Source organism: Taeniopygia guttata, chromosome 2, assembly GCF_048771995.1.
Source record: "Taeniopygia guttata chromosome 2, bTaeGut7.mat, whole genome shotgun sequence".
NCBI classification, from domain to species: domain Eukaryota; kingdom Metazoa; phylum Chordata; class Aves; order Passeriformes; family Estrildidae; genus Taeniopygia; species Taeniopygia guttata.
Genome location: NC_133026.1, coordinates 75,422,387 through 75,437,774, shown reverse-complemented (window position 1 = coordinate 75,437,774; position 15,388 = coordinate 75,422,387). Strand labels below are relative to the sequence as shown.

The following is a 15,388-nucleotide window of genomic DNA, read 5'->3' as shown; positions in this document are numbered from 1 at the left end:
GAAATGCGATCGAGAGCAGAGCAAAGCAGGCCCAAGCCTAATAACAAGAAAATAACTTTATTAAGCTACTACCACTATGCTACTATAAAAGAGGGGGAAAAAAGAAGAAAGAAAACACACACAATTCAAAATGAAAACCTTCCAAAGCATTCCTCCTCCCACCACCCAACTCCAACAAACCACAGCGAGACACAATCTGGACCCCAATCATGTTTTCACCCTACAGATAATCAACACCCTCCATCTTCAGGGAGAGAGAAGCCCCTCCTGTGCCACAGACCCCCCCCAAGAAACACAGCTGCCACATCCTGTACTTCCATGTCACCACATGGCACCGCCCGGAGAAAAAAAGTTTGCCAATGGTGACTCTCTCCTTTCTATGCACAGTGCTCTCACCACCAATGCATGGATGGACAGACTGCTTTTTAGGATTTTTCCTTTCAAGGATGCCCTGCCAAGAGGGGAAAAAACAACAGTTCAGTTTTTCATTTTTGGGACCAACTGTCCCCCCCCATTTTTCCCCTGGGGCCGAGGATCCAAGAACAGAGATCTTCTTCGCTTTTTCCTCTGCAGAGACAGGGGGCGCCACCACAAACCTCCTTAACTTTTCCCTGTTTACTCCACTTCTGTCTTTTCCCAGCTGAAGCAGGTCTCTTTGGCTCACCGGCATCCTCTTAAAATACAGTCTCTCTTGGAGGAGAAGATCAGTTCAGTCTGTGGCTACCAAGAAAAAGTCCAGCCAAAAGCCATTCCATCATCTCCTCCCACCTAGAATTTCTCCTTCCAACATCCCAGGTCCCAGGTTGTCTCTCTTCCTCTCTTTCAACCCGAGGAGGAGAAAAATTTCACAAAGCTTTCATTTTCTCAAGGAAGGGTTAAAAGTCTGGACTCCCCAAGATGGCTTGCTGCCCAGGCTCCAGCTCCCACAGCCCGGCTGGGCACCTTGTGGCCCCCCCACTCTTCTCCTTCCCCGCAGTGAACTGCTGGCAAAACCACCGCTGTCTCTTTCTCTCTCTTGGGAGAGAGAGAGACTCTGGGGGGGGAACGGAGACATCCCAGATTTCTCCACCCTTCCATCTGCAAGGGGCCAGGCCTGGTTCCAGTCCCTCCACCCTTGGGCCTACCTCCGAAGGCCACATGGCTTCTCCCCTCCCCCACCCAGCTCGTGGCCGGGCAGGGGAGAGTCCTGCACTGACCACTGACCGGAACCCAAGAGAGCGAGTTCTCCTGGGAATTTTGCTTTTAACCCGTCTGTGTTCTCAGAGGTGTGTCTACCTTCAATTGGTCAATGTCCAAATTGACCTCTTCCTTCCGGAAAAATTCTTTTTCCGTGTCAAACCACGACACTCCTGCACATAGAAAAATATTAATCTCTCTAGCCTGAATAGTCAAGATAATAACTCTAAGCTCAAATTCACTAATATGAATGCAAGAATTCATACTTAAATGAACAGCAAATATATAAAAAGCAATCCTCCCCAACAGCAAATATATAAAAATTTTTCTTCATCAGCAAATGTGTGGAAATTGCATGTAATAAATGATACATAGCTTTTTTCTTGATTTTATTACTCCAGTAAGAAAGCTTATTATTTATTGAAAGACCAAATGTAAAACATACAAGAAATAGTGATTGAGGACTGTAACCCAGACATTAATTACTTTCCCAGTATTTTTAAATATTGGCAGTTGCCATGAGCAATTAATGGCTAATATGGTACAATGCTCATACACCCTACTTTTATTTCACCTCTCCTGAAAGCCAAGATTATAAATTTAGAACAGTCAGCACTTACCATATGTAAATACAATACATCAGTGTTAAAAATACCTTTTTACAGTTAAATTAAATATTTGAAAAAACTAAAGGAGCTACCTCCCATTTAGGAACTCCTCTTTCCTTCAAATATGCACAAACACATGCATAAGCACTCCAACATCCCAAAAATTAATAGCAGCATTATTGGCCTGAAACCATTGCTAACCTATTAAATTTTTCACTAATAATAGAAAGGTTCTCTACTGAAGGAGCACTTGTATTTTACATTTAGAACAGAACTCACAGAGACAGTCTGAAACCTGCCTCTGAATATCTCAAATGCTTATCCTGCAATTACAGAGATTATATTCATGTTGCTATTTTAAAAAATTATTTTTCTATCATATTATCCTATCATCAACAGCAGAACAGGACTGAAACTTTGACTGAATACAAGCCTGAGAAATTTCATTCCAATATGAAGTCTCCTTCAAACAGCTTCCCAATACACAAATGTTTACAAGTAAAAGACATGACAAGATTATTTTCTCTGGACAAAGTATAATTACTGAAAATTAAGGCAACCATAGTCTCTTGAACCAAAAAAAATTCCTTCACAGCTTTCATACCACTGAGCAAGAACAAGATGTAAAATAAACAGAATTCAAATCCAAATGAATAATTTTTGTAAAACAATATATTACTGATTCGGTTAAGTTGACTAATCACAGAATTCAAATAAATCATTTCATATAATAATGAAAATGCACATTCCCATCTTGGGAAAAAAAATTTCTCAGTCTAGTGCCACACAATATTACCCATAATTTTTACTTGCTTTTAGAGTACCAAAGATTGTATTTTTTTTAAGTTAATACTAATTTCTTTTACCTTCTCAAAGAATATGTGTGCATATGCTTACTGTACATGTACCCATAAATGTGCTGTAAGAGCTGAATGGCAATTAATTATGAAACACCACAGTGCATGATGGATACACTGGAACAGGCTGCCCAAGGAAGGTGTCAATGTCCCAACCCTGGTAGTGTTCAAGGCTTTGAACACTGGTCTAGTGAAAAAGGGTTAAATCAGTGGCAGGGCAGAGCAGGTTCAATCAAATGTTCTTCAAAGGTCTCTTTCAACTCAAACCATTTCATGATTGTATGATATGCTTGGAAATAACAAAACGAGGAGTCAATCAAATAGAGTTGGTTGTTTTCAACAGGAATACTGTACAGGGAGAAGACATGTTAGGAAGTATTTAGACCACCTATCCTGAAGCATGTACTTCTATATCACTAGCAAGGAGAGGGAGATTTCTCCAAAGAATGGTTCAAAGCAATTGAAGTACATGAAAAACTTGAAGATATCTGATTTGGAAGTGCACAGTTCACTGTCCCCATCTAAGAGAGGACCTGAATGAAGAAATGGCAATTCCCACTTCTCCATCCAATAGACTGTCCTGAGGAAAAGCCTTCTGGTCTTATCACATCACTCATTCCATCTGCTAAATCAAGATAATGTGGCTGATCCCTCTTGTAAAGTAATTTCAGGCTTCAATATTACAGTAGAGTGTGCAGTACTACAAAGAACAACAATGTCACAGATCCTCACTACAGTCCTATCATAGAAATGCAACTGGTACCTCAGCTAGCTTCAGTATTTTTACACCACATTTCACAAACAGCCTTGAAAATCTGGCCTTGTAAGCACTGGATAAATTTTACTGAAACCTAGGTAAGCTGAAGTGAGAATGGAATAATTTGTCTGTGACCTAAATATACCCCCTTTTGCAAGAAGATCTGCTTAAAAGAAGCAAAAGAATTTTACAAGGAGTGTGGAGTAAAGTAATGCTTTGTCTTTTCTATGATAACAAACCCAGCTTTAACTCTACTCAGGTTTGAATAAATTCCATAAAAATATAAATGACAATTGCCATCAAATAAAACTATATTTCTTACAGGCTTCAAGAAACTGCTGAATGTATTTTCATTATATAAGGACTGCAGATGTGCAAATGCTACTAAGTTCCACAAAGATATTACTTAAAAAAAAAACAAAACACCCAAACCCCTGAAGCAACAACTTCCTCCACATAAGCACAACCCCTAAACAGGAGATCAGCCTTATTCACTCCTTTCAAATCTCAAACTTTTTTATTTTAAATTTTGTTGATTCTCTTTGTGCATATTAAAATAAATTTTAAAAAACAAACTAATGGTACATTAATAAAACCATATTTTAAAACATTTCAATATTAATTGGTTTCTGGATACAACCTGGTTTTGGAGGAAAAAAAAATCTTATCCTGCCAATCTTTGTTATCCCTTATATGATACATGATTTGTTTAACCCTCAGTTCAGAAGCTTCTTAAAAATTCCACTTCCATTCTTTGAATTCCAAATTCCATGTAGCTTCATTTGCTGGAAATGGATAGCAAAATTGTGTATAACTCAAAACTTAAGAAATAGAGTAATGGAGACAATACACTTCAGTATCAGGTTCAATATTTTTTTAAAACTGGATCATGTAATATTCATTGTTCATTCTATAATTACTATGCAATGCTCATGTCATACATGAAGTTATAGAGTGCTTTAGGGACTTGTCCAAGTCTACCAATCAAGTATATGATGAAGTTTAAGCACTTCACCCTGAATTATCACCAGACTATACACATACTATTTAAACGGTAGCTCTACTGATAATGCAAAATAAGTTTTCCACCATAATTATGCTAGTGAGAGATATGTGCTGGCTTACATAAACCTGTGTAGGCTATGCTGGGGTTTTCAGATGGAGTTTCTTCTTATGGCCTTTGCACATGTATCATCTTCTCCTAAGAGAAGATGCATAGAATCTCTTCTATGAATGCAATCACTTTACTTTGTCTGCTTCCTGCCCTGTCAGCTGCCACCTTTATTTTGCATTGCCTTCAAGCAATGAAACTGTACCCCAAGGGGTCATGATGGCTGATTTAGGCCCCTTTGCAGGACAGGTCTGCCAGGGCTAACTAGCTGCTTGCTGTCCAAACAGGAGCTCATGTTCATCTGCATGGAACAGATGACTCACTGGTATTTAGCTGGTTTTATTCAATCTGATAATACTGATAATTTTTAGCACTAATTGTATTAACAGAAATGCAGCTCTTAACCAGGAGCAGGAACTATAGTTAACAGAATTTTTCATACCTTTCAAGTTTCATTTATCAGCCAGAGATAAAGGTTGAAATCTTCCATATGACCATATTGAGAACTAGCAATTAAATTGCTCATATTTTTAATGCTTAGTGCTCATGTGTTAAATGTTTAAGAGTTCAGAGACAAAATTATTAAAAAAAAATTAAAGGCACTTTTAAGTACAGATTATTCCCTGAAGGGTATTATGTAAATTTTATGCACCACAGGAATGTCAGTTCTGGTGCAGTAACAACTGTGTGCCTCTCTGGCATGCACACATGCACCCTCATACACTAACTTTGGATGATGAAGACATTTATCCCCAGTTGTTTTATAACTTTGCATATGTTCACCAGAACTACTACCATGAATTAGCACAGCATGCACCAACAAAGTGGCTGAGTTACAGTCTCTGCATTGCAGAACAAACAGACTGAACAACATTTTTAATGTAGGTAGTAAAGAACAATGCTCTCAAATTAAGCTACTTAAGGAATTAAGCTAGACAAAGTATAAAAACTTTGACTGGCATTTTGTCTTAACAGCAGAGTCAACAATCCTATCCTAGAAAGTCTTACAGGATCTTCAGTACCTGCAAGTGGAAGGCATTTAGTTTTGCATCTCATCTGTAAATGGTTCAGTCAGCAGCACAGTGCCCCCTAAGCCATGCTTGTGCACTGAATTTGCTTCTATTTAAAGGAAAGTGCAGTCTGACACATTATTTCTCCAGTCAATTTTTAGAAAAAAACAGGTAACAGTGAATGTGTTGGTTTGGTTGTTTTCTTGATTAATTTTGTAGGGTTTTTGTTGTATTGTTTGTTTGTTTTCTGTTTGATTGACACTTTCTAAGCAGAAATGAAAAAGTTATTTATTGTAGTCCTTAAATAAGATGATTAGTAACTTTAACTACAAAAGAAAAATATTACATTGTTTCCATAGGTATACATAACAACAACAACAAAAAAAATAGAGTCACATCTTAATTTGTGTTAGGTAGCTATACCATAATATGTCTTCTTCAGAAAAATATGAAATGGAATAAAATGAAATATTCTGTCAAAGGCAGTGAGGTAGATTAAAGAAGCCTTTTGGTTATTTCTCTAAATCTTCTTACCTTTACAGTTAGGCAAAATGCCAAACATGGCAAACTTTTAAATTCATTTTATATTTGCCTGGAAAACAAACATTTAATATTATTCAGTAGAGGACAATTTATTCATAAGGAAGGCTTCAGTGTTTTCACACAACTGCGCATGGTAGACTGCAGCACAGAAGTAAAAGATTTGGAAAAGAAGGAGCTATGCCTAGTGTCTCAGAATGAAAAACACATTCTGTACCTTGAATATAGGCACTGATTTTATCACCTGTACTAACTGAAGTCATAATTTTACCTGTATTTTCCACTGTATTTCCTTTGTGAAAAACTAATGGGGCATTGATGCACATGAAATTGAATTTATCCCAACCCTTAATCTGAATGATAAATTACACTGATATATAAGAAATGCTCATACTGTTTTACAGAGATCCAGTCAGAGAAATACATGCAAGCATATACGTTTGCCACGTTTCATTGGCTTCTGTACCCTGTCCTCCTTGTATCTTGTCACTCGTGTATACAAAACAGACTCACAGGCACACACAGACACATACACACACACACAGGTCCAGGACTATGCTGTTTTCAGCAAAGTCATCCTAGGGAACTCCTTGCTTGCAAAAACACTCAGTTCTAGACCATTGGCATTCCATCAGTCAAAATGTGGTGTGAACTAAAGGTACATAGTAGTTTTTGTTTGTTAGGAGAGGTGCTATTGGGGTGGGCTAGGAGGAAATGAAGCAAGGATTTATTTCTGCCTGTGCATTATTTACAGTGCCCTTTACACAAAGTAAAGTTAGGTGACTGATTAAGCTTTAACAAGCAGCTAAAGGTAAATCTGCAGGTCTCCTTTTGCTGCAATTTCAATCCTCAGTTATCACACATAATGTTACAAACATGGGGGGGGGGGGGGGGAACCCAAAACACTGAAATTGCTATTCAAATACCAAGCTTAATGTTTTTCACATATAGTTCAACATGGCATGCAGTTTTATTGAATAAAAAGGCTCACATATGTGAGCTGAGCTAAAGAATCTGACTGCTGTCACCATTAAAATGCATCTGCACATTATCCCCATAAGTTAAGGAGCAAAACTGTAGGTATTACCTACACGGTCACACACAAACACATACACAGAGCGCCGCTACCTTTCTATGCCTGTATTTCGCAGGTCCCTTTGCAACTGCCTCGGATAAGCAAACACGTTTCTACAGCACCACAAGGGTAAGGCTTACATACCAGCGGCAACTTTAACACAGAAAAATTACAGGTTGTACACCCACTATGACAGCATTATTGCACAAAATATTTTGTGCTACTTAGGAGGCTGTCTTAGCGGCACCACTGTCTAGAAATACCCACGTTGCCGCATATTAAAGTGTCATTTTATTTAAGCCTTACCTTGGCTGACTTGCCCTAACTGATGACAAGGCACTTTAATTTATAAGAAGGAAATGGGGACTTTTCGTAGTGCTGGCGGCACAGCTGCTCGCCGTCCTCAGAGAGATACACGGCCCCGGCTCTGTATCCCTCGGAGCCCTGAGCTCCGCGCCGCCGCTCCTGCAGCGCCGGCAGCCCGAGCGATTGGCCGCGCCGCCCCCCCGCCCGCCTCCCCTCCCTGCCCGCCCCTGTTCTTCTCCTCTCCCCGCCTTGTTTTCTCCGTTTCTAGCACTTCGGGGATGCAAGCAGCCTCCTGCGCGCAATGGCAGACCCGGGCTAGCCCCCTCTCGGACAGATTGTCGATTCACCCATCTGCATACTGATCCATCCATCCATCCATCCATCCATCCATCCATCCATCCATCCATCCATCCATCTATCCGTCCATCCATCCGTTCATCCGTCCGTCCATCCGTCCGTCCTCCCGTACCAATATATAACCGGTGTGTTCAGGCACGAGGATATCTTTGTTCGGTAACTGCGCGGAGGCTGCCAACCCCCCCCCCCCCCCCCACCCCGTTTGTGCTGGAGGTGCAGAAGGACGGCTCCAGCTTGCTGACAGCGAGTCCCTAAATTCGGTGCCAGGAAGGGGGGCCGGGAGCCGGGAGGGCTGGGCTGCCGAGTGGGGCGGGAGTGCACAGAAGGGGCACACCACCGAAAGCGGGCAGTGCGGTACTGCTGTGGCAAGCCGGCGATAAATTTTCCTATTTCTGTGCAAAGTCGTCACAGCCTGCTAAACATTCCACTGCTGACTCCTTCATCAGTCTTCCACACGGTCCGGCTGTAAGATTCAGACTGAATGATGCCCTTTAATGCCTCATTCCAATCCTAGTGGGGCACAGGAGGTGTCACATTAGCAACCCGTCCCCTACCAGATCAGTCCCACTCCTTTAAAGACATACTGTCTTCTGACACCCCTATATTCATATCACTACACCAGTGACTGTAAACTGGTGGATTATTTGTGCCCTTTCAGGTTGGTCTGGATCGAGGCAGGCTGGCTGATACAAAAGTAATTTAAAAATCTGGACCTTGTGTAACATCTTTACTCCAAGCATACCTTATTCAGAATTAAGATTAATGGCATTCTCCTGATTCAGGGTTTCAGGAATGGGGCAACCATGTCAGACTCTGATTACTCAGCCTGCTAAAGCAGCATATTAAAAATGTAATTAACATATAAGTGAAAGCCCTGGCACATTCCTTGCTGATGCAAAGGAGCCTTGCTTCCAGCCACCAGGACATGTACCGTGGAGTGAGCCATGAAACCAGAGCGTGCTTGAGTCCCAAAGCTCCAGTAGGAAACAACAGAATGAAAGAAAAGAAAGCTAATGCCTTTTTTTTTTTTTTTAATGTAGTACAAGCCAGAAGCAGCATCTGAAGTGTAAATGATAGCTTGTAAAAATGATCTAGATTTGAAAACCAGAGCTGAAAAGAGTAATTCCACAATTTAACATAACTGGAAGAGAAACTGTTGCACCAGATTAGATGGAAAGAACAACACTGCTCACTGAGATCACTTGGACTTCTGGATTTTGAGAACTTTTCAAACAGAATCGCTCTGAGCTGCTCAAAAATATACATTAAAAATTATTTTACTAGCATGATAGGGAATTGAAAGCAAGAAGCAGCTAGTTGTTTGAATTTGGGGGATGTAAGCTCTTGGAAGGAATGAAATGGAAGCTGCTTCAATTTGCTATTTATATGTCCTCTGGCTTGCAGCTGCAGCACATATGAATCAATGCTTTAATACACAGTCTTCAGAGTGCTCCCTCTCATGCAACTTCTGTTAGGTTGTGCATAGCTCCAGATTCAGACAGATCTCATGATCTGGGGGAATGGGCTGCTTCTATCCAGATGCTTTCACTATTTTATTGCACTATGGCAGAAGCAAATTTTTAATCTTTTTGCCAGGGAAGTAGTTGTATTAGTAACAGGGAACGGAAAAAAGGAAGGAAAAAAGGAATGAAAAGACATGTTTCCTTTCATTATCTTAAACTCCAGACAATATAACATGAAAACGAATTCACGTCAAACCATCCTCCAAAGATTTCCACCTCAATGCACAAAGTGAAAGGGATAAAAAACAGGGTTACCTTTCAGCCTACCTACCCTTGGATAAAATGCTGCTTAGGTGTAACAACCCAGGGATATGTCTGGAAACAAAACATTTTATTTTAAGGTATTTTCTCAGTAATTTCAGTGAATAAAACAAAACTATGAATATTCACCAGATAGAACATATGTCATCAAATAATTTGTTTCTGTAATAAGATGTTTGACAAGCAGAGGGAAGCCTTGATACTTCAGAAAAGCATTTAGAAGGTGAAAATCTGCAATTCTTTCTTTATATATATATATATATTATATATAAAGAATATATATATATATATATATATATATATATAATAAATACATGCACATGCATTTGTACTTATATTTTTCAGAGACTTCTCAGAGGCAGGGGTAAAGAGTCTCTGTTTAAAGAGATTATATTCATTATTGCAGACTAATTCGATATACAATGATCAAAGTTTTCTTAAGAATTCAAAATTATGCCATTTCAAGGAAAAAAAAAATTATGCCATTTGAAAAAACTAGCCTCAATGAACTCTGACATTCCTTTTAACCCTACATTTTAAGACTAAATACCGAGATTTGGTGTTACTGATGTTAGGTCAATCCTTTCATCAGTTTGAATGCTAAAAGAATTTGAATTTGCCATGGGGAATAAAAGTCTGGTGAAAAGAACCTCAAAATGAAGTTACTGTCTGGGACTGCAGCAGTATTCCCACAGGAATTCCAGGGAAATTTGGATACAATCCTTGATATCATTGTATGCATGGGTCTTGCCTAAGGAATCCAGCAAACTTACACAGTTCTAGCATTATATTAAAATACAGAACTTGGTCAATCACATTCATTAAGGTCCCTTCCTAGACTCAAGAGCTTGTGACAATGTTTACAGGGGTAGAAGAAAAGAAGGGGCTGGTTTTGTGCCTTCTAACTTGTGGACTTCCTATGTTTAAAAGCAGTACTGAAAAGGACATAGACTAGTTGTGTAGGAAATATATAGCTGTACCAAAAGTAAACTAGTTTCTGCAGATTAAAAAAAAAAAATATTGTTTTGCTACTCCAGTTAACAAGTTATAGAATATGCTCACAAAATCAGTCTTTCTTTGGAAGTGTTTAATATGCTAAACATGAATTGATTGTCTTGCAGGTAACTGCTAGAGAACTAATTATCCAGTCAACCAATTAGAAAAACACTAAGTGGTTAATTTATACAAAAAGTAATGAAAATTCCAGTTCATTTATAGATTACAAAGTTCCTGTACACAAGATTGAGAAATGAGGAATAGCTAATATTGTATTGAGATAAGGATGTTGCCAAGTTTACGTCCAATTCTTTCTTAAACGTGTACTCGAATAGCTGCAGCCAAAGAAAATTTGCTCAGTCACTGCCAGGGACCTCCGCTCACACACTGAGAGCAATTACACTAGGAATTTCCATGTTCTCATTTAAAAAAAAACAGGGAATAACATAGTAACCCCTACCTCCAGCAGCAACTTCTCAGTCTGCAAAAACTTACAAACCTCTTCCCTTTTTCCTAGATTTGAAAGAGTGAAAACTACGGATTCTACCATTTCCTGCCACAAATTTCACATTCACTAATTATTATTTTTCTTCTCAGCTGCAGTGCATAGTAACTGGTCCTAGCCATATGTCAGAGAACATAATCGACACTCCCTACCAATATCTGTTTCTTGTCTTAGTAGAGATGAATATTTTTACTTGCTGAGCTATTAATAAATATTCTTACAACTACCAATTTATGTAGAAATTCATTTTCTTAAAAGTTTGCATATGGTTTACTAATGACAATTCTTTAGACATGGTCATCCAAAAATATATCACTAAGTGGAATTAACAATTGGGCCTCAAGTTAAAAAGCATAATATGTCAAGTTGAATATAAAAATAATGTATATATTTTGATGATGCATCACAATGAGGCATAACTAACTCACCATATTAATGCTATTTCAATTTCCAAGAGGACCTAAATGTAGTAAAATATAAAAATGCAAAAATAATTTTGACATAAAATTGTTACATTGTTACAATATTGTTACATTTCTATCTCTAGATAGCTAACAAAAAATCATACCAAAATAGATCATGGCAGTAAAAATTTTCATATTCTGATACATAACAGTGGGACAGAAATTTTTAACTTGTCTAGTAAATGAACATACTACCGAAATATATTCATGTTTCTAATGAACACTTTTTGGAGGTTTCTCATATCATACCCCCATATTTTTATTTTTAATTTGGTTATGTGTACAATATTCAGAGGAAATAGGATTAAGACATATTAGTTTGCATATGGTCTCTCTGAATATTCTGTAAGGCATGCATTTTCTCTAGAAAATTTAAATAGTTGATTAGAAAAAGTAAATTTTTAATACAGGTTAGCAAATTCTACACTATACTAATTGCATAGGGAATGGCACTGCTGATTCTGCCTTGGCTCCTTCTACACTAAGCATCACTGGAGTATTTTCTAATAAAACAACAACAGCTGTTCCTAGATATATGATGCCAAAACAGTTGCCAGTCACAAAAACTTGTGATAATATAGTCACTTGCCTTTAGTATTCCATGAAACAGCAAGCACAATATACTGACAAGACTTGGAGAAAACAACATAATGCCTGGCATTTTGCTACCTCTTACCATAAAACTCTGAGCTAATAAGTCCCTTTCTGAATGAAGGAAAGATAAAAAAATATATAAAGGGCCACAAAAGAATAGCATGGTGTGTCAGTCTCCCAGTCTCTGCTTGAAAAAAGACAAGAAAAAAGACTCAGCTGATGGCAGTGAATTAATTAACCTAGACATTAGTAGATCTTTCTGCCCATCCTGTGGAATTTCACACTAATGCTTATAATGTACACCATTCAATCAAGAAACTTGCTTAATTGAGGTGTTTCCTGGGAAACTAATACAATTGTGAAATTGTAGATCATGCGCTGACCAGTGTAAAATGGGATACATTCTGGTAACTGTATAATGTTCATGTGTAATGGGTGGCATTTTTGTAAGTTTAAATATGTCAATGAAATTATCTTGATGGTTTTGAAATTAATGTAGGCAAAAATAAACATTTTTCATAAACAGACTGGTATTAAATCCTCACAAGTCAAGGTTCTCTCTGAATTGTTGTGAATGGTTATTCAGATACTCTATATAAAACATCAGATACAAATATGTCCTATTTCAAATTATGAACATTATATTTGGTGGAGTTTGGCTCTTACAGCTGGTGGCAAGATACAACCTTCTTTCCCACGGTAACTAGAGCTTTAATAAATTATTGCTTAGCAGTAGGAAAATACTAGCAAACAAAGGCTCCTGGGACAATATAAACACAGATTTTCATAATATCATCTAAAAGGACATTATTTCTGGGGTGTATTATGTTGTTTTTTTTTTTACCAAGATAAAGAAATTGCTTCTCTTAGACTCAGCACACAGTATGCTAAAGGCAGATCAAAAAAAGGCGAAATGTAAAATGTTACAAGATGTTGATACAACTTCTACTGAAGTTGGAATATCCTTTCCATTGAAACCATAATGCTGAATAATGCTGAAGATATGTGAAGGAAAAATTGGGTAATTTTTGATATAGAATCTTCACTGAAACTTAGCAGTCCTTCTGTACTGTATCCTATACTCTCTGCACTATAGCTGTATGCTTTTCCAGTCATTAGTTTTTAGCACTTCTTCCAGTATGAAAATGTGTACAGATATAATTTTGCTCCTTCCAAAAAGGTGTATGACCAACAACATACTTAAATATAGCAATATATGCTAATAGTTTCACGCCCAGTCAGTGTGCAACACTGAGAGGAGTATGGTTTCCTCTTCTTTACCTCTCCTGCTTCATCAGGTACTTTTTACATTTTTATAAGACCTCCCCAGAGCCTTCTTGTCTCCTGTCCAAACAGCACCAGCTCTCTTTCACCTGATGGTGGATATTCTTATCCATGAATGAGGTACATGACTGTTTGTTGCACTTGCTCTAGTACATGCTCATGAGTTGGGTACTGAGGAGTTAAGAAGGGGATCAGCACTCCAAATGGTCTCACCAGGACCGAGGCAATGGACAACTTCCCTTAAGCTGCTTGCAATGCTTTTCTAATGCAGCTGAGGATTCTGCTGGCCTTTTTTTCTCACAAGGGGAAAAATTTGCACTATATTTTAGTAGCCATGTTTTGTAATTATATTGAGCACTAACATAGGATGAAAGTTGAGTTTTGAAATTTGCTGTGCTTTGTAGTAGAGCTCCTAGTTGTTGAATCACATGTAATTTGTGGGACAACAGTGTTTAGTGCCGGGCTGTAAAGTCAGTTAATATTTATCCCAGTTGTTCTCTTAACTGGACTAATCTAATTTCTAATTAGAGTAGGAAAAAGGATTCATCTATGTTTCTGAAAGAAGAAACAACAGAAGTGAAACAAAATATAAACTTTTTGGTCGCTTCTAAATTCTGAAAGCTTAGATTGACAATATTTTTATTTAGAAGTGTCAAATGAGAAAATAAGGTTAAAAGTCATATAATGCTGTCCAGCACCCTTCAGTACTGTGTCTGATGGGGATTCCCCCCCATAAAGGCTAATGCTCCTGTTCTGGATGCCTAGCCTTGTGTGTCTATCCCCCTCCAGTGTGTGTAGCAGAAGTGGTAGATCATAAGATTTTATTAAAGGTTTACAAATTCCAGTGGGGTTAAGTCTCTGGTATTACCAAAGTAAAAGCCTCTCCCTGCTGCCCCTCTGTTTCATTCCTCTAGCCAAGCAATAGACTGCTGAACAAATGGAAATAAGAATCAAGAAACAATTTGATTCTTACTGTCTTTATTTTATGTAAAGAAATACTGCAATTCCACAAACCAACTACATGTTTCCATGTAGGTAATGGCATGGCTGCCATTTATTTAATAGAACAGACATCTACTGGAATGCTTCTCAGGATGTGTTTTTCTTTTGCCATTTACTTATTAATGCCCACTGTAATTAGTTGGAATTAAGAAAAAAATCAAGTTTATGACTAGTATGATCTGTTTAATAGGCCAAATAAGCAACAAGAAATAACCTCATGTTAGATGGTGACAATGAAGCAGAGGCATATGTTTATTCTCTTCCCTAAGCATAAATAGAACACAGAGTTTCTCTGACTAATAAATTTACTTTCATTTTAATTAAAACAGAACATTTAGTTGCATTTCCTCTGTTCTGTCAAAGAATTAAATAGATAAATGGCTAGCAGGAGAAAAAATGACAACATTTTCTTTAGTGCTCCAACTGCACTCATAACTGATTACTACCCATCTGTTCGCTAAAGGTGTAGGAAAGGCACATCATATAAAGTGTTGTTCTCTTAAAAAGGCTTGCTAAAATACTTTGGCTTTGATCCCATATCTTCCAAAATGAAAAAAAAAAAAGTTTTTCAAGAAGTAAAATTCATCAATTCTGTTTTGGTATAACATTAAGTAAGCTGTTGTCATTGTTTTATTATTCTGATTCTTTTTACTATTGTATCAAAGCTCCTGGAGAATGGCTACCCTTGAGGAAATTATTGCAATGGCAATTCTATAGATTCTAGCCAAGAAGGAACCATTAAGTAGGTAGTCACATGCAAGACAAGACAAAAGACTCCACTCACTTACTCTGGTGGTAAGCCTAACAACTGAGGTTTGATTGATGCAAATAGTCGAGGAAGGTTTGAATTTTGCTTTAAGAAACTGAAGAACTCAACTATCAGCCACTTCTCTTGGTATTCTTCTTTTCTAATATAATTCTTCTTTTCTGTATTTCTGTATTTCTTGTAATTCTTCTTTTCT

At 37.8% G+C, this 15,388-nt stretch overlaps 1 protein-coding gene across 14 annotated transcripts in view; it reads right to left on the bottom strand.

Annotated features, from left to right (window-relative positions):
• The window catches only part of CDH18 (cadherin 18), a 502,412-nt gene that overhangs the window by 234,207 nt on the left and 252,817 nt on the right, over window positions 1–15,388 (bottom strand). For 2 of the 14 annotated variants that reach the window (XM_041714631.2, XM_041714636.2), the window contains exon 1: window positions 7,441–7,652. The exons of 10 other annotated variants lie outside the window; for them this stretch is intronic. The gene's annotated coding sequence lies outside the window, so the exon portion shown is untranslated. Of the gene's footprint in view, window positions 1–7,440; window positions 7,653–15,388 lie in introns of those variants that run through there. 2 more of the 14 variants (XM_041714639.2, XM_072924264.1) reach the window with 2 other exon arrangements.